The sequence below is a fragment of the Herpailurus yagouaroundi genome, unplaced genomic scaffold (assembly GCF_014898765.1).
Source record: "Herpailurus yagouaroundi ecotype Mexico unplaced genomic scaffold, PumYag 196, whole genome shotgun sequence".
NCBI lineage: Eukaryota > Metazoa > Chordata > Mammalia > Carnivora > Felidae > Herpailurus > Herpailurus yagouaroundi.
This window is the reverse complement of record NW_024412427.1, coordinates 1,733,926-1,756,006: the sequence shown is the minus strand read 5'-3', so window position 1 is coordinate 1,756,006 and position 22,081 is coordinate 1,733,926. Positions and strand designations below refer to the sequence as shown.

At 42.4% G+C, this 22,081-nt stretch overlaps 1 protein-coding gene across 3 annotated transcripts in view; it reads right to left on the bottom strand.

The window, feature by feature from the left end:
* Positions 1 to 21,067, bottom strand: part of WFDC10B (WAP four-disulfide core domain 10B) — a 69,527-nt gene extending 48,460 nt beyond the window's left edge. For all 3 annotated transcript variants that reach the window (XR_005781950.1, XR_005781951.1, XR_005781952.1), the window contains exon 1: positions 20,032 to 21,067. The gene's annotated coding sequence lies outside the window, so the exon portion shown is untranslated. The remainder of the gene's footprint in view (positions 1 to 20,031) is intronic.
* Positions 21,068 to 22,081: the final 1,014 nt, after the last annotated feature.

Genomic DNA, 22,081 nt, shown 5'->3' with positions numbered 1-22,081 from the left:
AAAGAAAGAAAGAAAGAAAGAAAGAAAGAAAGAAAGAAAGAAAGAAAGAAAGAAAGAAAATAGTGCCAAGAGCTCCTAAAGGAAAGGATTTGATAGGGCCAGGATCACGGAACGCTGCATAAAATCTAGTTGTTAAGAGTTACGGTCATGACATCCACACCCCACATCTGAATACGGGCCAAAAGATGACAGATGAGGGAATCACCGTCACAAGTGCAATGAGCAATTTAATTTTTGCATGATCTCTAAAGATCCTCTCACAAAATATTTAATAACAAAGGCAAAAGAACAGTTTTACAATAAAGAAACGGGGCAGACACCATCTTAGTCAAGTGACTACAATCACCACTGCCAATAATGGGGCAAATAGACATTGTGAACCACTCAATACGATGCAATGGCAAAAACACAGTATCTGGAACATTCTGGTCAAAATTCATGACCTACACCTAATCATGAGGAAACATTGGTATAATTCAAGTTGAGGGACATTATACAAGATGTCTGGGCTATACGAAACTTCATAAAAGTCAAGAAATGCCAAGAAACTGTTTCAGACTGGAGAAGACCAGAGTGGCATGACAATTAGATGTAACACATGCTCCTAGAGTGATCCTTTCTATTAAAAAGGAGGATACTGGAACAATTGGCAGAATTTGTATCTAAACAAAGAGTGTAAGACACTTCTCCACACTATTCTTACGATGCTGTATGAACCTATTTTATTTTGTTGTTGTTGCTGCTGTTTATTTTTGAGAGAGAGAGAGAGAGACAGAAAGTGCACATGGGAGGATCAGAGAAAGAGAGACACAGAATCCGAAGCAGGCTCCAGACTCTGAGCCGTCAGCACAGAGCCCAATACGGGGCTCAAACCCATGAACCATGAGATCATGATCTGAGCCGAAATCAGAGGCTCAACCAACTGAGCCACTCAGGCACCCTGAGTATGAACCTATTTTCAAATATTTTCTTTTTTTTTAACTCACTCTGATTTCTGGGGCACCTGGATGGCTCAGTCAGTGAAGCATCCGACTTTGGCTCAGGTCATGATCTCACAGTTCTTGAGTTTGAGCCCCATATCAGACTCTCTGCTGTCATCTCAGAACCCATTTGGGATCCTCTGTTCCCCCCTCTCTCTCTGCCCCTCCCCTACTCTCTCTCTCTCTCTCTCTCTCTCTCTCTCTCTCTCTCTCTCAAAAACAAATAAAAAATTTTTAAAAAATACTCACTCTGATTTCTATAGAGAGTAAACTAAATCAGACCACAGGTAGAGTGAGGGAGACCAGTTGAGAGCTCTGGTAGACACCCAAGTGCAGAATGACCATAGCATGGGCTGGAGAGGGGTGGTAGAAAAGAGAGAAGTGAACACAGTAGGGACATCTTTTGAGATAAAATTAAAAGGATTTGTAAATAGACAGGACGATGGCGATATGCATTAGGAGGTATGGATGCCCCCCAGGTGAGCTTGGTTAAGTAGGTGGATATGTCATTCACTAATACATGTAAGAATGAGAAGGAAAGACCTGGCTTGTCCAAAACATGTGAGTGGGTATGTTCAATAGATAGTTCAACATGTGGGCATGGCGCTCAGATGAGAGGTTGTATTATCTTCCAATCCAAGTGGCTTTAGAATAACCAACATTATCTATTTTTGGATACATGTATATATGTAAAATAAAATATCCATATACATGGATACATGTATGTATGTATATATTTAGAGTTTTTGTGTTTTTGATCTCTTAGTTTCTCATAAAGGTATATGAAAAATCTTACATTATGGGGCACCTGGGTGGCTCAGTAGGCCTGCTTCGGATTCTGTGTCTCCTTCTCTCTCTCTCTTTCTCTCTGCCCCTCCCCTGCTCATGCTCTCTCTCTGTCTCTCAAAAATAAATAAATGTTAAAAAAAAAACCTTTAAAAAATCTTACATTATAATTCAGATTGCCAATTGGTCCAATTCTGTCAATATTCTGTTTGTTTCTCTGTAATCAAATCTAAACTCTTACTGCTCTCAACGGGATAGGCTCAAATGTCAACAGGCAAGATACCAGGGGCAGGGGAGCAGGAAAACGACTTTATTCAGAAAACCAGCAAACCAAGGAGATGGTAGACAACTGTCCTAAAGACTCATCTCCCCTCAGCATGAAATTTGAGCTTTTTTTATGTTAGCAGAAGGGGGAAGTGGGAAGGGCTTGGAGTCAAAAGGTGACAGACATCTATAACACAAGAGGAAGGTCATGTAAATTATTTGTCCTTGGTCAGTTGACCTCTGCATACAGGAATCTGATCTTGCCGTTCTAGCAAATAAACATAGTATAGTCATTTCTGTATGTCCTTCTTTATCTCCTTGGGTGAGGTAGGTTTTGGAAAAAGAGCAGTTTTTACCACTCAGCCGTAACAAGCTTATGTGCAGAGCTAAGCAAAGGTTTCCTAGCTATACAGTTTCACAGCAGCAAGAGAAATTATATGGAGCCAGACATGCTAAGTTACTCCCTGTTACATATCTTAGACCTCTGTGGTTGGGAACATATACATTCACAAGCTAGAGTGTATTATGCTAAGCAAAATAAGTCAGAGAAAGATGAGTACCATATGATTTCACTCATATGTGGAATTTAAGAAGCAAAATTAACAAAAGAGGGGGAAAAAAGAGACAAACCAAAAAACAGAAGGTTAACCTCTTAACCATAGAGAACAGAGGGTTACAGAGGGGAGGTAGGTGGAAGGATGAGTAAAATAGATGATGGGGATTAAGAGCACACTTATTGTCAAACTCTTGGTTTCAGCTCAGGTCATGATCTCACAGTTTGTGAGATTGAGCCCCACGCTGTCAGCACAGAACCTATTAAGGTTCTCTCTCTCCCTCTCCCTGTGCCTTTCCTCCACTTGCACTCTCTCTCACACTCTCTCAAAACAAGTAAACTTGGGGCGCCTGGGTGGCGCAGTCGGTTAAGCATCCGACTTCAGCCAGGTCACGATCTCGCGGTCCGTGAGTTCGAGCCCCGCGTCGGGCTCTGGGCTGATGGCTCAGAGCCTGGAGCCTGTTTCCGATTCTGTGTCTCCCTCTCTCTCTGCCCCTCGCCCGTTCATGCTCTGTCTCTCTCTGTCCCAAAAATAAATAAACGTTGAAAAAAAATTAAAAAAAAAAAAACAAGTAAACTTAAAAACAAAATAGTACACTTACCATTATGAGGACTCAGTTACTATATTGTACCCCTGAAACTAATATAACATTGTATGTTAACTACACTAGAATTAAAATAATAATAATTTTTTTCAACTTAGTAAAAAGTGTTGGCAAGAATATAAAGAAATTGGAGCTTTCATGCGTTGCTGGTATGAGTGGGAAATGGAGAGGCTGTTTTGCAGAGCAGCTTGGCAGTTCTTCAAAACGTTAAGCACACAGTTGCATGGGGCGCCTGGCTGGCTCAGTCAGTTGAGCATCTGACTCTTGATGTTGGCTCGGATCTTGATCCCAGAGTCATGGGATCAAGCACTGCATCGGGCTCCACATGTGGAGCCTGCTTAAGATCCTCTCTCTCTCTCTCTCTCTCTCTCTCTCTCTCTCTCTCTTTCTCCTTCTCTCTCTCTCCCTCTGCCCCTCTCCCCAGCTAGTACTCTCTCTTTCTCTTTAAAATTTAAAAAAAGAAGGGGGTGGGGGACCAAGATGGCAGAACAGCATGGAAGCTTTTTTTGCATCTCTTGTCCAAGAAATACAGCCAGATCAACACTAAACCATCGTGCACACCTAGAAAACTGATTTGAGGATTAATTAACACAACAATCTGCACAACCTGAACCACAGAATTCAGCAGGTACACAGCTCAGAGAGGCGAACTGGGGGAGAGAGAAGCTGCTGGGGGCAGGGAGCTGTTTTTGCTTGTGGAGAGAGGACGGAGATCGGGGGAGAATATGGGAAAGCATCCCCCCAAAAGCAGCTGGAGAGAAAGTGGAAAAGTGGAAACAGTTGCAGGGACTGAACCAAAAAGGGAGAAAGGAGAGGGTTTAAATTCCATTAAGACTATAAACGGGAACGCAGAGTCTGAAACTCTGCAGCTCGATACCTGGCGGTGCTCTGGTGAGAAGGGTGAATCCCCAGGAGCAGAGCGAAGTCCGGGGGTCTTCGGGCCACAGGGGAGAGGCGGTTTCCCTCTCTAGAGGACATCTGGTAGAGGCTGTGTGCCCCAGTGGACCCAGGAGAACAACCACATTCACTGGTGCTGGAACAAGGTCATTGGGGGTGAAGCCTGGTGCCAAATGCGTGTTGTGATTTTCCATAATCCCTGAAGTGCTGCTGCTACACGATCGTGTGAACTCTTTCTGGGGCGGGCTGGCACCCAGCCACGGTCTCTGGGCTTCGGCAGCAGCACGATCCCGCGAACAATCCTGGGTGCGGCCAGCACCCAGCCACTGCTCAGTGAGACTCTCCTGCAGAGGGGCAGAATGGGTCAAAGCCGCAGTCCCTCAGAAGTGAGGGGTTGGGAAACACAGTCGCATCTGAGATAAAACTAAAGAGGGAGGTGTTGCCTGGGGCGTGGTCACTGACAGTGTAAAAGCATGGAGTGGACAAAAGCCGGAGATGAAGAACAGGTGCACGATTGCTGATCGGGGAGAACTGAGTCCCGATACTAGAGACTGAGTACCTGGGTGACGCCATTTTCACTGCTACCATGCATGCGCATACACACCTACAAGCGCCACACCAACCCACCCCAGTAGCTAAGCAGTGCCATCTAGTGGAGAGCAGAGCCATTACCCTAAGCCTGTCCAACTGGGCCAACCTTCCTCTTCAGGAACACAAATCTCTCCAACTGCTTAGTTTACGGACTATATAGTGCTTCAAAGTTTGACTTCTAGGTAAAAATGAAGTAATTTCAATCGTCTCTCAGTCTGTTCACTGGTCCAACTATTCAATTATTTTCTCTTTTGCATTTCCTTTCTTTTTCTTAAATGCAGAAAGAGAAAAAATTTATTTTTATTTTCAATTTCTATTAAAAATATTTTTAATTTTTTTCTATTATTTTTTTACTTTTGTGTACATTTTTTCAACTTCTATTTTACTTACATAATTTCATTTTATTCTATTTCAGTGTATTCGTTTTTTCAAATTTTCAAATTATTTCCTTTTTTTTTTTTCTTTCTCCATTTCTCTATCAAGACCCTTCCAACAACCAGACAAAAACACACTTAGGATCTGGGGCACCTGGGTGGCTCAGTGGATTGAGCGTCCGACTTCAGCTCAGGTTATGATCTTGCAGTCCATGAGTTTGAGCCCCGCATCAGGCCCTGTGCTGACAGTTCAGAGCCTTGAGCCTGATTCTGATTCTGTCTCCCTCTCTCTCTGCCCCTCCCCTGCTCATGCTCTGCTTCTATCACTCTCAAAAATGAATAAATGTTAAAAAAAAATTTTTAAAAACACACCTAGGATCTGACATCATTTATCTGATTTGTGTATGTGTGTGTTGTTTTTAATTTTTTATTTCAATCTTCCTTTTTTAACTTAACTATTTTAATTTTTTTACCTCATTAATTCCTTGTCTCCCTTCAAAATGATGAAATGAAGGAATTCACCCCAAAAGAAAGAACAGGAAGAAACAACAGCCAGAGACTTAACCAACACAAATACAAGCAAGATGTCTGAACCAGAATTTAGAATCACGATAATAAGAATACTAGCTGCAGTCGAAAATAGATTAGAATCCCTCTCTGCGGAGATAAAAGAAGTAAAAGCTAGTCAGGATGAAATAAAAAATGTTGTAACTGAGGCAATCTCTAATGGATGCCACAGTGGCAAGGATGGATGAGGCAGAGCAGAGAATCAGTGACAAACTTATGGAGAATAATGAAGCAGAAAAAAAGAGGAAGCCTAAAGCAGAAAAAAAGAGGGATATTAGGGCAAAAGAGCACAATTGAAGAATTAGAGAAATCAGTGACTCATTAAAAAAGGAACAACATCAGAATAACAGGGGTCCCAGAAGAGGAAGAGAAAGAAATAAGGGTAGAAGGGTTATGTGAGCAAATCATAGCAGAAAACTTTCCTAACCTGGGGAAAGACACAGACATCAAAATCCAGGAAGCAGAGGACTCCCATTAGATTCAACAAAAACTGACTATCAACAAGGCATATCATAGTCAAATTCACAAAATACTCAGGCAAGGAAAGAATCATGAAAACGGCAAAGGAAAAAAACTCCTTAACTTACAAGGAAAGACAGATCAGGTTTGCAGCAGACCTATCCACAGAAACATGGCAGGCCAGAAAGGAGTGGCAGGATATATTCAATGTACTGTATCAGAAAAATATGCAGCCAAGAATTCTTTATCCAGCAAGGCTGTCATTCAAAATAGGAGAGATTAAAAGTTTCCCAGACAAACAAAAATTAAGGGACTTCATGACCACTAAACCAGTCCTGCAAGAAATTTTAAGGGGGACTCTCTGAGGGGAGAAAAGACTAAAACAAACAAACAAACAAACAAAGACCAAAAGCAACAAAGACTAGAAAGGACCAGAGAACCCCACCAGAAACTCCAACTCTACAAGCAACATAATGGTAATAAATACATATCTTTCAGTACTCACTCTAAATGTCAATGGACTAAATGCTGCAATCAAAAGACATACGGTAACAGAATAGATAAGAAAAAAAGATCCATCTATATGCTGTTTACAAGAGACCCATTTTAGACCTAAACCACCTTCAGATTGAAAATGAGGGGATGGAGAACCATCTATCATGCTAATGGTCAACAAAAGAAAGCCAGAGTAGCCATACTTATATCAGACAGTCTAGGCTTTAAAATAAAGACTGTAACAAGAGATGAAGAAGGGCATTATATCATAATTAAGAGGTCTATCCACCAAGAAGACCTAACAATTGTAAACATTGATGCTTCAAATGTGAGAGCACCCATACATATAAATCAATTAACCACAAACATAAAGAAACTCATTGATAATAATACCATAATAGTAGGGGACTTCAACACCCCACTTACAACAATGGACAGATCCTCTAATCAGAAAATCAACAAGGAAACAATGGCTTTGAATGACACACTGGATCAGATGGACTTAATAGATACATTCAGAACATTTCATCCTAAAGCAGCAAAATTCACATTCTTCTCCAGTGCACATGGAACATTCTCCAGAATAGACCACATACTTGGACACAAATCAGCCCCAAGTAAGTACAAAAAGATTGAGATCATACCGTGCATATTTTCAGACCACAACGCTGTGGAACTCAAAAACAACCACAAGAAAAAAAAATTGGAAAGGGAACAAATACTTGGAGACTAAAGAACATCCTACTAAAGAATTCTTCATCCTCCAAGAATTTAAAGAGGAAATTAAAAAGTACATGGAAGCCAATGAAAATGATAATACCACAACCCAAAACCTCTGGGATGCAGGAAAGGTGGTCATAAGAGGAAAGTGTATAGCAATCCAGGACTTCCTAAAGAAGTAGGAAAGGTCTCAGATACACAACCTAAGCTTACACCTTAAAGATCTGGGAAAAGAACAACAAATAAACCCAAAACCAGCCGAAGGCAGGAAATAATAAAGATTAGAGCAGAAATTAATGCTATCGAAACCCAAAAAACAGTAGAACAGATCAATGAAACCAGCAGCTGGTTCTTTGAGAGAATTAACAAAATTGATAAACCCCTAGCCAGTTTAATCAAAAAGAAAAAGGAAAGGATCCAAATAAATAAAATCAAGAATGAAAGAGGAGAGATCACAACCAACACAGCAGAAATAAAAACAATAATAAGATAATATTATTTGCAATTGTATGCCAATAAAATGGGTAATCTGGAAGAAATGGACAAATTCCTAGAAACATATACACTACCAAAACTGAAACGGGAAGAAATAGGAAATTTGAACAAACCCATAACCAGTTAAGAAATCAAATTACTAATCAAAAGTCTCCCAAAAAACAAAAGTCCAGGGACAGATGGCTTTCCAGGGGAATTCTACCAAACATTTAAGGAAGAATTAACACCTATTCTCTTGAAGCTGTTCCAAAAAAATAGGAATGGAGGGAAATTTTCCAAACTCTTTCTATGAAACCAGCATTACCTTGATTCCAAAACCAGACAAAGACCCCGCTAAAAAGGAGAACTATAGACCAATTTCCCTGATGAACATGCAAGCAAAAATCCTCAATAAGATATTAGCCAACTAGATCCAACAGTACATTAAAAAAAATATTCACCATGACCAAGTGGGATTTATACCTGGGATGCAGGGCTGGTTCAATATCTACAAAACAATCAATGTGATTCATCACATCAATAAAAGAAAGGACAAGAACCATATGATCCTCTCAATAGATGCAGAGAAACCATTTGACAAAATGCAGTATCCTTTTTTGATAAAAACCCTCAAGAAAGCAGGGGTAGAAAGATCATACCTCGATATCATAAAAGCCATATATGAGAGACCCAATGCTAATATCATCCTCAATGGGGAAAAACTGAGAGCTTTCCCCCTAAGGTCAGGAACAAGACAGGGATGTCCAATCTCGCCACTATTATTCAACATACTATTGGAAGTCTTAGCCTCTGCAATCAGACAACACAAAGAAATAAAAGGCATCCAAATCATCCAGGAGGAGGTCAAACTCACACTCTTCGCAGATGACAGGATACTCTATATGGAAAACCCAAAAGATTCCACCAAAAAACTGCTAGAACTGATCCATGAATTCAGCAAAGTGTCAGGATACAACATCAATGCACAGAAATCGGTTGCATTCCTATACACCAACAATGAAGCAACAGAGAAATCAAGGAATCGATCCCATTTACAGTTACACCAAAAACCATAAAATACTTAGGAATAAATCTAACCGATGAGGTGAAAAATCTATACACTGAAAACTATAGAAAGCTTATGAAAGAAATTGAAGAAGACACAAAAATATGGGAAAATATTCCATGCTCCTGGATAGGAAGAACAAATATTGTTAAAATGTCAATACTAACCAAAGTAATCTACATATTCAATGCAATACCTTTCAAAATAACACCAGCATTCTTCACAGGGCTGGAACAAACAATCCTTAAATCTGTATGGAACCAGAAAAGACTCCAAATAGCCAAAGCAATCTTGAAAAAGAAAACCAAAGCAGGAAGCATCACAATCCTGGACTTTAAGCTGTATCACAAAGCTGTAATCATCAAGACAGTATGGTAGTGGCACAAAAACAGACACTCAGATCAATGGAACAGAATAGAGAACCCAGAAATGGACCCACAAACGTATGGCCAACTAATCTTTGACAAAGAAGGAAAGAACATCCAATGGAATAGACGGTCTCTTCAGCAAGTGGTGCTGGGAAAACTGGGCGGCAACATGCAGAAAAATGAACCTGGACCACTTTCGTGCACCATACACAAAAATAAACTCAAAATGGATGAAAGACCTAAATGTAACACAAGAATCCATCAAAATCCTCGAGGAGAAAGCAGGCAAAAACCTCTTTGATATTAGCTGCAGCAACTTCTTACTCAACACATCTCCAGAGGCAAGGGAAACAAAAGCAAAAATGAACTACTGAGACCTCATCAAAATAAAAAACTTCTGCACAGCAAAAGAAACAAGCAGCAAAACTAGAAGGCAACTGACAGAATGGGAAAAAAATATTTACAAACGACATATCAGATAAAGGGTTAGTATCCAAAATCTTTAAAGAACTTCTCAAACTCAACACCCCAAAAACAAATAATCCAGTGAAGTAATGGGCAAAAGACATGAATAGACATTTCTCCAAAGAAGACATCCAGATGGCCAACCGACACATGAAAAAATGCTCAACATCACTCATCATCAGGGAAATACAAATCAAAACCACAATGAGATACCACCTCACACCTGTCAGGATAGCTAACATTAACAACCCAGGCAACAACAGATGTTGGCGAGGATGCAGAGAAAGAGGATCTCTTTCGCATTGTTGGTGGGAATGCAAGCTGGTGCAGCCACTCTGGAAAACAGTATGGAGGTTCCTCAAAAAATTAAAAATATAACTACCCTACAACCCAGCAATAGCACTACTAGGTATTTATCCAAGGGATACAGGTGTGCTGTTTCGAAGGGGCGCATGCACCCCAATGTTTATAGCAGCGCTATCAACAATAGCCAAAGTATGGAAAGATCCAAAATGTCCATCAATTGATGAATGGATAAAGAAGATGTGGTATATGTATACGATGGAGTATTACTCGGCAATCAAAAAGAATGAAATCTTGCCATTTGCAACTACATGGATGGAACTAGAGGGTATTATGCTAAGTGAAATTAGTCAGAGAAAGACAAGTATCATATGACTTCACTCATATGAAGCCGTTAAGACACAGAACAGATGAACACAAGGGAAGGGAAGTAAAAATAATATAAAAACAGTGAGGGGGACAAACATAACAGACTCTTAAATATGGATAACAAACAGAGGGTTACTGGAGGGGTTGTGGGGGGGGGGGGATGGGCTAACTGGGCAAGGGGCATTAAGGAATCTACTTCTGAAATCATTGTTGCGCTATATGCTAATTAACTTGGATGTAAATTTTAAAAATAAAAAATAATTAAATAATTTTAAAAATAAGAATAAAAAATAAAGTACAAAATTTTAATATTATTTGATAATTGTATTTTCTTTTTTCTACTACTCACTAATTTCAACTATCTTCATCAGTATCTGCATCAATATCTTCATCAATATCCCGTCTACTTTCTTTACATTTATTTTGCTGTTTTTGTTCCATTTTCTTAGGTTCAAGCCTACATTAACTTACTTTCAAATTTTTACATTTATATGTTAAATGTTCATTATAGAAATGCTGATGCCCTGAGCCTTAGATACGAAGAAGAGAGTGGGGGCACTGAGGCTCACCAGTCTAGCTGTGACAAACCATGACCTTGGATGCTACATGGTTGGGTACCCAAGCACTTAGTGTTCTGCTCACTAGGCTGATTTTGTATGCACCAGAACCCTGCCCAGGCTTGGGCCCTGGGGAGATGAAATCAAAAAGATGGGTTCAACTTCTCCCAAGAGAAGGAGCTCCATCCCAAATATAAAATGTCAGCCCAGTCCTAGACTCTCCTATCTCCTGCCTGCAACACCATGAAGACTGAATGGATCCTCTTTTCTCTATGTCTCCTCATCTTGTCTATGCGCCTCCAGACACTTTCAGGCATCCTGTTTCCTTTACCTCTCAGAAAACAATTGTGTGAAAGTGGACATCTTGGAGGTAAGGCAAAATAGGAAGGGCAGCCCAGGAGAACACTGTGAAGGTGAAGGTGATCTAGGCAGCCTGGGTGATAGGCAGTAATGAAGTCCTGCTTTTATCTTACACCACACAGCCCTAGAGCATCTAATTCCAGAAGTTTCATTCATTTCTGTCTATGGATTGGAGAAGGAGGAAGACAGAAAATAGAATCAAGTTTTTTCCAAGGGATTTCAGTGGAAGAGGAGGGGGATTGTGAAAATTGGATTAATGTAAGCAGTGTCCAGAAAACCTCTTTATTGTTGTGTGTGGGTGTGGGTGTGTGTGTATTAGATGAACTTTAATTCTACTTAACGCATATATACAGGACCACTCTGCATTCCACAGATATGGAGAAGCAAAGGCCATCATTCACACACTTGGGGCACTCACAGCTACTTATCATGATGGACACATGTGGAAGACTCGTGTATCCATGAGTAAATGTGGCAAAGTCCCAGTTGTGGGTGAGGGCTGGAGTTGGACTTCAGGAAGACTGACATTAACTCATTCTTTGTCTCCAACATGGCCGTCATTGTTCCTGCTCTGACCACCCACCTCCATGGTCTCAGTGAGGCCAGGTGAGTCTCCATGGTAGGTAAAAGGGGAGGGGCGTAGCTAGATGGGAGAGGACACAGACACTGGTGGAAGGAAGGAAGATCTTTTGCAAATTAAGCATTTTGAGCCTATCCTTCAGGAGTAGATGTAGACAGACAAAGGCCTTTTTAGCTTGTGTTTGCAGAGACTCTGTAAAAGTAAAGTAAGGGCTCTGACCTATGGCCTTGGGGAAGCAGATGACATGTTTACTTCCAGTGCCATGGGAAAGCCCGTGGAGAGTCAGGAAATGGGATATATTTAATATGAAATTCTGTGATAGAGCGCAGAAGCCTCAGGTCCTTCTTGCTTTCCACTCTACCTTACTGTCCTTCTCCAATTATCTGAGTCACTGACCCAGGCCGTAGTCTAGAATCATTGCCCCATATCACATATACAGTGATATTTTTGCTGAAGGAACTCTCCCAATGAAAAAGTAACAGGTAGATTCACATGGGCTGATGACCATCAGTCATCTGAGTCCATGAGGAAAAGAATGTCCGCTTGGCAGTAGAAAAGAAAACCTGGGGTGCCTGGATTACTCAGTCGGTTAAGCGATGGACTTTGGCTCAGGTCATGATCTCGTGGGTCACAAGTTTGAGCCCTGTGTAGGGCTCTGTGCTGACAGCTTGGAGCTGGAGGCTGCTTCGGATTCTGTGTCTCCCTCTCTCTCTGCCCCTCCCCCACTTGCTTTTGTGCTCTCTCTCTCTCTCTCTCTCTCTCTCTAAGATAAGTAAACATTAAAATTTTTTTAAAAAAAAGAAAAGAAAAGAAAACCTGACTCTGGGATTCTCATGCCCAGAAATCTGCAACTATCCTCTGGTATTTGGCACCTGTAAGTCAGTTTATACGAGATTCTACTACAACACCTTGACATTTTTGTGTGAGCTCTGCATCTTCTCTGGCTGTGGAGGCAACAGAAACAACTTTAAACATAAATTTCTCTGCGAAAAATTTTGTATTCCTGAAAAGTAAGTCTCTCAGCTCCTCACCCAACCCCCAATGACACCAAATACTAGAAACCCTGGTTTTTCAGTAAAAAGCAAGAAAGAGGCCAGGGGAAATTGAGCAATGGGACAAGATTGTACCTGGGTTGGGGACGATCAGTCACAGGCACAAATTTCAAGGTCTCAGGTCATTTAGTCCAACAAAACTCTTTTGAAATTGTGAAAATCAGAGCCCAGAGAGGCTAACAACGAGAGGCTCATTCAGAAGAAGGACGTGGGTCCAGACGCCCAAGCTCTCCACCCAACAACTCACCACTACCATGATCACCTCAGGTCTTTAAGATCCTATTCAACCCCTATTTTTGCACAGTTAAAAAGCAAAGTAGTGAGAATGGGCAGAGTAGTTCAGTATCTATAGTGAATGGCGACACAATAGCCTTAGACTCAAGAGCAGAGACCTCACTTTATTAATTTGTATGTCCTCAGAGTAGAGTACTATATTGGCTCACTAACATTTTATGGATGCATTGTGGATCAGGATGGTATAGGAATTAAAAACCCATTTGCAACTACATGGATGGAACTGGAGCATATTGTGCTAAGTGAAATTAGTTGGAGAAAGACAAAAGTCATATGACTTCACTCAAATGAGGACTTTAAGAGACAAAACAGATGAACATAAGGGAAAGGAAACAAAAATAATATAAAAACAGGGAGGGGGACAAAACAAAAGAGACTCATAAATATGGAGAACAAACTGAGGGTTGTTGGAGGGGTTGTGGGAGGGGGGATGGGCTAAATGGGTAAGGGGCATTAAGGAATCTACTGAAATCATTGCTTCACTATATACTAGTTTGGATGTAAATTTTAAAAAATTAAAAAATAAAGTTAAAAAGAAAAAAGCTCTGAAGTTCTGCTGAAATGTAAAAGACCCATGGATTCTACCAAAGGTGCTAACAATTGCTACATTTATTTATTAACAGAGACAGAGGCAGTGGAAGAAAGGAAACCCAACACAACATAAGGAAGAAATGAAGAAAAAGGAATATTCCTTATGCAAAAGTCTGCCAAAATAATTCTGAATATAAATGGGACTATTACTGGAAGATTTTGAATTCAGAATTCTTGCCGATTTCCTTGCTCAGATTTGCCTTTCATGCTGATTATATGTATAAAAATTTAACTGAAAACTTCCTGCATGTCAGCCCCGGTCTAAATTCATTCATCTCTCCCATCCTAGATTCTTCCAGTGTAAACCACTGATGACCTCTCTGAAGATACCAACCTACCCATGTAATGAATTCATCTGCATAAAGGCCATCATTGTTGGCACCTCCTTGGCATGACCCGCCAAAACTGAGTTTGCTCCTGTATTTTGTCACTGACCCCAGTGGATTTCCATATAAGTGGCACTAAAAGAATCCTCATTAAGTTGTTTCATCTGCCCCAAATCAATGAGCATTCAATCCTCAACAATGCTCATATTCTAGGGAAATATCTCCAGTGCCCCAGGGACCAGGAATATAGAAATTATGACTTTACACCTGGAAGCTGCAAATCTTGAATGAAGCTGAACTTCTATAATCAGAGTATGGAGAGTCATTCCCCTTTGCCCTGACTTCCCTATTCACATTCTCATCAAGGACCCAGCTTCACAAAGGAGTCCAGTGATACGAGCATTCTAAGGACCATAAACACTGGGGGGCACTGTAGCCCAGGCTAAGTCCATATATGGGTATGCTAAGTCAATCCCAACAATGGCAACCCCTGCCTCTGGACTTTGGGCACAGCCTTGGAGACATCTCAGGAATTGGCAGGAAGCATAGGTTAAAGACGTCAGTCACCCTGGCCCTTCACCCAGGAACTGTTCCTGTGTAAAAAGGGACAAATGAAAAAGGTAGTTTCTGGGTATTGAACCAAAGTCTAGTAACCCAGACCATTCTGAATCCATAGAAAACTTCTTCCTAGGCCTGGCATCATGGGTATGACCTATCTGGTGCACATTCATGGATTCTGAAGACTTCCCACCCTCTGACTGTTGTGAAACACAGTGTCACATAAACAAGTATAAACGAGTGTAATTTCCTTGAAAACTCTTTCAGAACTGGAGTCTAGTATTCCAAAGAATTACTATAAGTAAAGTACTCTCTGAAGACAATTAGTATCCAAAGTCCATTTTAGCCTCAGGTTTTCAGATTTCTCCTGGGCGCTCAAGTGATTGTCCAAGTTTCCTTCTCACTCAATCCTAAATTTGCCTGTAGGATGGTTTGTGTGTGTGTTGTCTGTGGTGCTGAAGGATGATATTCACAAGTGCCAACAAAGATCAGTAAAAAGGCACAAAGCCACACAACATTTGCAGGCCTTCCTACAGAACTACATACCCAAGGAGTAATACAGGACATCAATTAATGAGAAACCCAAATGAATTTCACATTAAATTCAAGTGAGATATTTTGAGGGGGTGATCACTGATAAAAGGGGGGCCACAGATGACAACATAAAGCAAGGTCTTGGGGTACACCAAGGACAGAACGAAAAGATTACAGTCCTGAGTGTGGTCTCTTCCCAAGGTCATATCTGATCACTAGAGAAACTCGAAGGTTTGGTTTCTGACTCCAAGAGGCCCCAGAAAGAAGGAATTTGTGCAGCAGACCTTGGAATGTGGCACAAGTTTGCCTGTCATTCGAGAGATACTCAGTGCCTTCCACCCTCACATCTGGGTGCAGAGCAGAACCTGGGAGAAGATGGAAAGAAGGGAGATCTAATGATCATCATGAAGACACTGATCTCTTCCCCCATCTAACCATCCCATTCCATCCCCTGTAGGGGAATACATCGGGTAGGAGAAAAGCTCCAACCCTTCCTCAGGCTAGCCTTCACTGGGTCTGGTAGATCATTCTCTCCACATGAAATTCCATATCCAGCAGCCTGACACCAGTTCCACCCTGCCAAGCTCTCTTTATCAGATCTATCCTTGATCTGGCCACTTCAAAACCTCATTAGTTCTATCTGCTGTTGCCAGAATAATTATCCTCAAGCACCATTTCTGTTTCTCAGGCCCTTGATTCAAGACACACACTGCCTGTGGTTAAGATTTTAACCAAATATCCAGGTCTCCCATGTCTGCCCCAAATTATTACTGTTTCCTATACTTTTGTCTCAACTTCACGAGTCTTTTTATGAGTAGCATGGACTTTGAGAGAGGAGAGTGACCTAATCCAATTCTGACCTGTTGTACTTACTGGAACGAAAGGTCTGAAATGTGAGGTGACTTGACAAATGCCCCTGTTATCTCATAGTTTCATTTATGTTTTATACCTCGACTCTCAGTTGGGAACTTTCTTCCATGCACAATGCATTCTCTCCTTCTTCATTCATTCAGCACGTTCGTTGAGCACCTACTGTAAGCCAGATACCATAAGAGGCATGGGATAAAGTAGTGAGCAGAGAGGGCCATACCCTGTTCTCATGGAATTGACAATCTAAAGAGGAGACAGACATTTATCCAATAACCACCCAGGTACCTGATGATAAATGTTAATACATGATCTACAAGAAAGGCATAGGGTGTTATTAGCAGGTGCAGTAGAGGAACTTAACCTATCAATAGATTCAGCAAATCCTTTCCAGAATAAATGATATTTAAGCTGACATCTGAAGCATAACAAGGCACAAGGGGGACAGGCATTCCCACCAGAGAGAATGATAACGTGAATACCTTGAGGCAGGATAAAGCATAACATATTCTAAGAATTGAATGTGCTCCCATAGAGCTGGGGGCACAGTGAGGATATGGAGGTTAGCAGGCCCAGGTCATCTGTATGACTTTATATGTCAGGAAAAGAAGTTTAGATTTATTTCAACTGTGATGAATAAAAATGGAGGTTTTCAGGGGCACCTGGGTGGCTCAATCAGTTGAGCATCTGACTCTTGATTTCCACGCAGGTCATGATCTCACAGTCTGTGAGTCTGAGCCCCACATCGGGCTCAGAACTGACAGTGCACAGCCTTCTTGGGATTCTCTCTCTCCCTCTCTCTCTGCCCTTCCCACTCTGCCCCCAAATTAAATACATAATTTTTCTTTAATGGAGGGTTTCAAAAAGAAGAACAATGTTTCTAAGAGACCAGTCGGAGAATTCTGGTTCTGATCACGGCAGAATAGCTTATATCAAACTATTCTACAGATGACGATTATATTATCTTGACAAAATGGAAAAAACAACGGTTTTAAGTCACTGGAGAGTGACCAAAATTAAGCAGAAGCTGGATAGGATTTAATCCTTGAAAGAAAAGAGCCACAGTGGAAGAGATCCACACATGGCTTTTCTCAGAGGAAGACCCCCAATCCAGCCTGAACGAGGCAGATAAAGTTCAAGCAGAAAGCCATAGTCTTATGTCCTGAGAAGGCAGAAGACAGTACTCAGGATGGACTCCCAAAGCAACTATGTATCAAGGGAGGAAATCCAAAGAGGAGACAACCACAAGAGGGAATCTCCAACGTTGTTATACAACCTCCTCTCAAATCCCTGATTGTCTCCCCAGTCTCTTATATGCAGGTGATATTCCAAGAATCCAGCCAGGACAGAGGTGCCAAATTATCAGATAGGTTTCATAGCTTTGATTTTTTTATTCAAATCCTAGTTTGCTAACATATAATGTAGTATTGGTTTCAGGAGTAGAATTTAGTGATTCATCACTTACATCTAACACCCAGTGCTCATCCCAACAAGCACCCTCCTTAATGCCCTTCACCCATTTAGCCCATCTCCCCACCTAGCTCCCTTCCAGAAACCCTCAGTTTATTCTCTGTATTTAAGAGTCTCTTACGGTTTGCCTCTCTCTCTGTTTTTATCTTATTTTTCCTTCCCTTCCCCTATGTTCATCTGTTTTGTTTCTTAAACCCCACATATGAGTGAAATCATATATTTGTCTTTCTCTGATTTATTTTGCTTCGCATAATACACTCTAAGTTCCATCCACATTGTTGCAAATGGCAAGATTTCGTTCTTGATTGCTGAGTAATATTCTGATATATACAGATTATATATACTATATATATAATATATATATACTATATATATATACTATATATATACTATACATATATATACTATATATATATATACACTATACTATACTATACTATATATAGTGAAAGAGGAGGGGGATTGTGAAAATTGGATTAATGTAAGCAGTGTCCAGAAAACCTCTTTATTGTTGTGTGTGGGTGTGGGTGTGTGTGTATTAGATGAACTTTAATTCTACTTAACGCATATATACAGGACCACTCTGCATTCCACAGATATGGAGAAGCAAAGGCCATCATTCACACACTCACTATACATACCACACCATCTTCCAAACAGGCATAGATTACAGAAGCTGAAAATCATACCAAGAGTAAAAGAAAGCAAAGAGAATAATAAAAGAGGGTACCACGAAGAGATTCATCTTTTTTCAGAGAAACTGAATAACCATCGCTGACATTTGTTGAATGTGCCCTTTTTGTGTCGGTTCTGTGCCAAGTGCTTTCTTTATATATTCACTCGGCAATCCTGTGAAGTGGGTAATGTGATTACATGATTGTCCTCGTTCATTTTGCACAGAGCCCATGAGCAGCAGTGGAGTCCAGATTTGAACCCAGGCCTCATTGCAAAACCCAAGCTCGTGGCTTCCTGGTAGCCGAGGCAAAAATGAAACATCGGCTCTAGAAAGCACCTTTTCACAGGGGCCAGTAACAGAGGTGATGCCAGTAAAGTTACTTCCCTGCCCATTCTCAGAATGGCTCATGGCCAGAGGGAAACTTTCTCCTGACCTTGAGCTCCACAAAGAACTTGCTCTGTGACTCTGTCCAAGAATCACTGATACAACGTGATCATGTCCCCAAGATAAGTGGTACCCAAACTGCAGGATCATTCCACTTGGTATGAAAAGGGAGGGCTTAATGTTATGTCTTAATTGATGAAGTGCAATTCAGTACAGATCTGGATTATAGACCCTGCTATGTAACATTTTTCTCAAAGCAACAGGAAACAGTTGGGAGGAACTCAGACAATACTGAACTTTTTCCCTTCACTAGGCTTCTAGAATTTCGGAGCATCTTTCTCTTGCCTGGGAATGGCCTATGACTTAGACCTCTGCTGCCCTCTGGTGTCTCTGAGAATAAAGGCACCCAGCCAAGAATTCTTTCCACTCAAAACTGCCCAACCGTTGCTGTTCTCACAGGCCCGCAAAGCAGCGGAGCCCAGGGTCTGAGGAGAGGAGCATCTGAGCTCCCCCCGACTCCACACAGGCCTTGAGCCCTCTCTGAACACACACACCCCATCTTCAGGGTCTGGGCTCTGCCCCAGCCCTCACAAACTGCATTTCATTTCCCTCCCCTGGTGCACTGGTGTCCTGATTCAGGCTGGTGCTGGGACCCAGATTGTTGTTGGAAGACAACAATTCAGGAGTTGCTATCGGTATGAAAGACCAGGATGGCAGAGTGACCAGAATATGAATGAGAAAGCATGAAAGGGAGAGTATGAATAGGTCACAGATACCCAGGGCCAAGCTCTTCCCACCTGGGACCTGCTCAGCTGGACAGAATCTCAGGCCTGGAAGGGACTGTAAATCTCGTGGAACCCGATGTCTCTCTCTGTCCCCTTCTCTTTCTCTCCCTGCCTCCCTCTCCCTCTCTCCCCCTGTCTCTCCCTCCCTGCAGCTCTCTCCCTCTGGGGCCAGTCTGGATTGGAACTCAGAGTTACCCCTACCTGTCTCTCTCTTCCTTACTTCCCAGACCATCACAGTTGATCCCAAACCACTTGCCTACCACCATTTTATAGTGAGAGAAGGTAGAATACCAAAATTATTGCTCTCCTACAGACCAAGGTTCAAACCAGCCCTGCCACTCACTCTGAGGCCTTGGGCAAGTTATTTAAACTTTCCCAGCTTTCTCAGGACTTCCCGGGCCTACTGTGAGGATTAAATACGAGTGTGCACGTCAAGCCCAGCACCTGGGATATAGTCAGTGCTCGGTAAGGATTAGCTGTTAATTCCGGGGGGGAATTTCCGATGCTTGTGAATCTATATGAAGCTGGCCTTCTGGGCACCAATCCCCTTGACAAGAGGCCTTCACTTGGGTAGGAAAGGGAAGGTAGCCCTCAAGAGCACCCCCTCGCAGGGGGCACAGGTTCGGCCGCCTGCCCCTCTCACCCCACATATCCCACTTACCAATGACATTATGCCTCCCAGAGAGTAAGATCCAGAAGAGCAGCAGGGAGAGGACGTAGGGCCCGTGGTGTCACTGACGTGGCGTCACTGACGTGGCACATGGGTGTGCAGCCAGGGGGTTCCCCCACCTGATGGTCAAGGAAAGGAATGGAGAAGCTGGGAGCTGCAAGACCCACGGAGTGGTCAGAGAACAGGTCTCAGACGACTCACACTTGACGACTGGCAAGTATCAGAGCCCCAGAAATCCCCGCCCACTGCAAGGAAGTGTTGGAGGAGGTCACAGAGAGGACATGGTGGCCGCCAGTTGACCTGCAAGCTGACCCTGGGCAGTTGGAGTTTCCTCCCCCTCCCGCGTCCTTGGAGCATAGGCTCCGCCCACCATTCCCACAGCGGGAGCCATTTTCATGGATGTAGCCTTGAGGGAGCAAAGTGTTGCTGAGACCCTCTGGCCGGTACCTGTGACCGAGCCTGGTTAAGGCCGCTCCGTAAACTGTTAAGGTTCTGGTGGGCAGGCGCTGAGATCCTCTGTCTTCCAGAGCCCAAGACCAGCATCGTGTGTAAATTCCCTTGCTTGTTACACCTGCCAGTGTGTAAATTCCCTTGCTTGTTACACCTGCCACCTGCTGCAATCAGAGTGGCCTCTTTTCTCTTTCCTCTGTCTTACCCTGCCCTCTGTGTCTGGGGGCCGGTTTCAGATTTCACCCCTCCCAAGGTGAACCACCTGGAAGCTGAGGATGGGGAGGGGCGTGTGTGTGGCCTTTCCATCTGGTCAGAAGCTAATTTCAGGGTGCAAGTTTGGGGCATCCATAGGAGCAGGGTCCACTGAGACCTGCTCCCCCAGGCCTGAGGTGGAAATGGCCTTAAACTCTGAGGAAGGAAAGGTTCTGATGGCTTTGGTTTAGGGTACAACAGTAGGAAAAGAGGCCTAGAAAGGCCTAGGGGGGCGGGGGAGGCGAAGAATCTGGCTTTTGACCTCCAACTCCAACACAACCCCGAGGTCAAACGCCCTTCAGACCTGTTGGGATGAGCACAGGGTGTTGTATGGAAACGAATTTGACAATAAATTATATTTAAATTTTAAAAAATGTTTAAAAAAAAACAACAAATTCAGCCCTTCAGTTCATACTTTCTCTTTCTCTCTCTCCCTCTCCCCCCATCCCACCTCATTCTCTCCCCTCCCCTTTCCCCCCCCCCAGCCCCATGTCATTGCTCCCAAGTGGACAAGGTGGGTAGCCCCAGATGAGGAGGGAAGACCTGGAAGGGACCTCTCTCCTGGTGCTCAGCCTGTGCTGTGCTGGGGCTCACACCTTCCTTTCCAGTCCCACCCCCATCCCGGCAGAAAAATCACCCTACTTTACAGTATTTTAAGGTTCTAGGACTGCTGTTTTTCATTGAAAGTTGCTCCACATTGGTTTTTTTTTTTTAAGTGTGCGTGTGTTATTTTTATTTTTTTAATAAGCAATAACACGACAAGCAAAACAATGGAAGAGGAACCTGCCAAAATGTCAAGCAGCCTGTCACACTGACACCTGTGGGTCCTCCTAGTTCCCTGCGCTGTGAGCCCGGAGCCCTGGGATGGCCATGGACAGGCTCACACCATCTACTCTTGTTCAGATCAGGCAACAACGGACACGTCTGCTCGGAGAGAAGAGTGCTTGGATCATAGCAGAAACCGGAATTTCATAGGCCAGTGTGAAAACAGAGGGAAGGGAGGAACAAAAAAGACAGCAGTGATGGGAACTTTCTTCTTAAGTTGTAACTTGCCTTTTTCCACTAGACTTGGGAATTACAAAAACATCTTTGCGATATTCAAGGTGAGCACTAATACTCTTTTTTTCTTGTTATAAAAGCCCTGCCTACGTTAGCAATTTCTAAATTTTGAATGCATGTGTCCTCTGACCCAATATGACATGTGTGGCTCATTACCCACCTAACCCCAAAGTCTATTCTCTCCTTCTTCCTTGCTAATAGAATCTCAGCTTTTATATACAGATGGGGCCATCCGTCAGCCTCAAGGATGAAGCATGTTTAATCAAAGACAGTCACATTT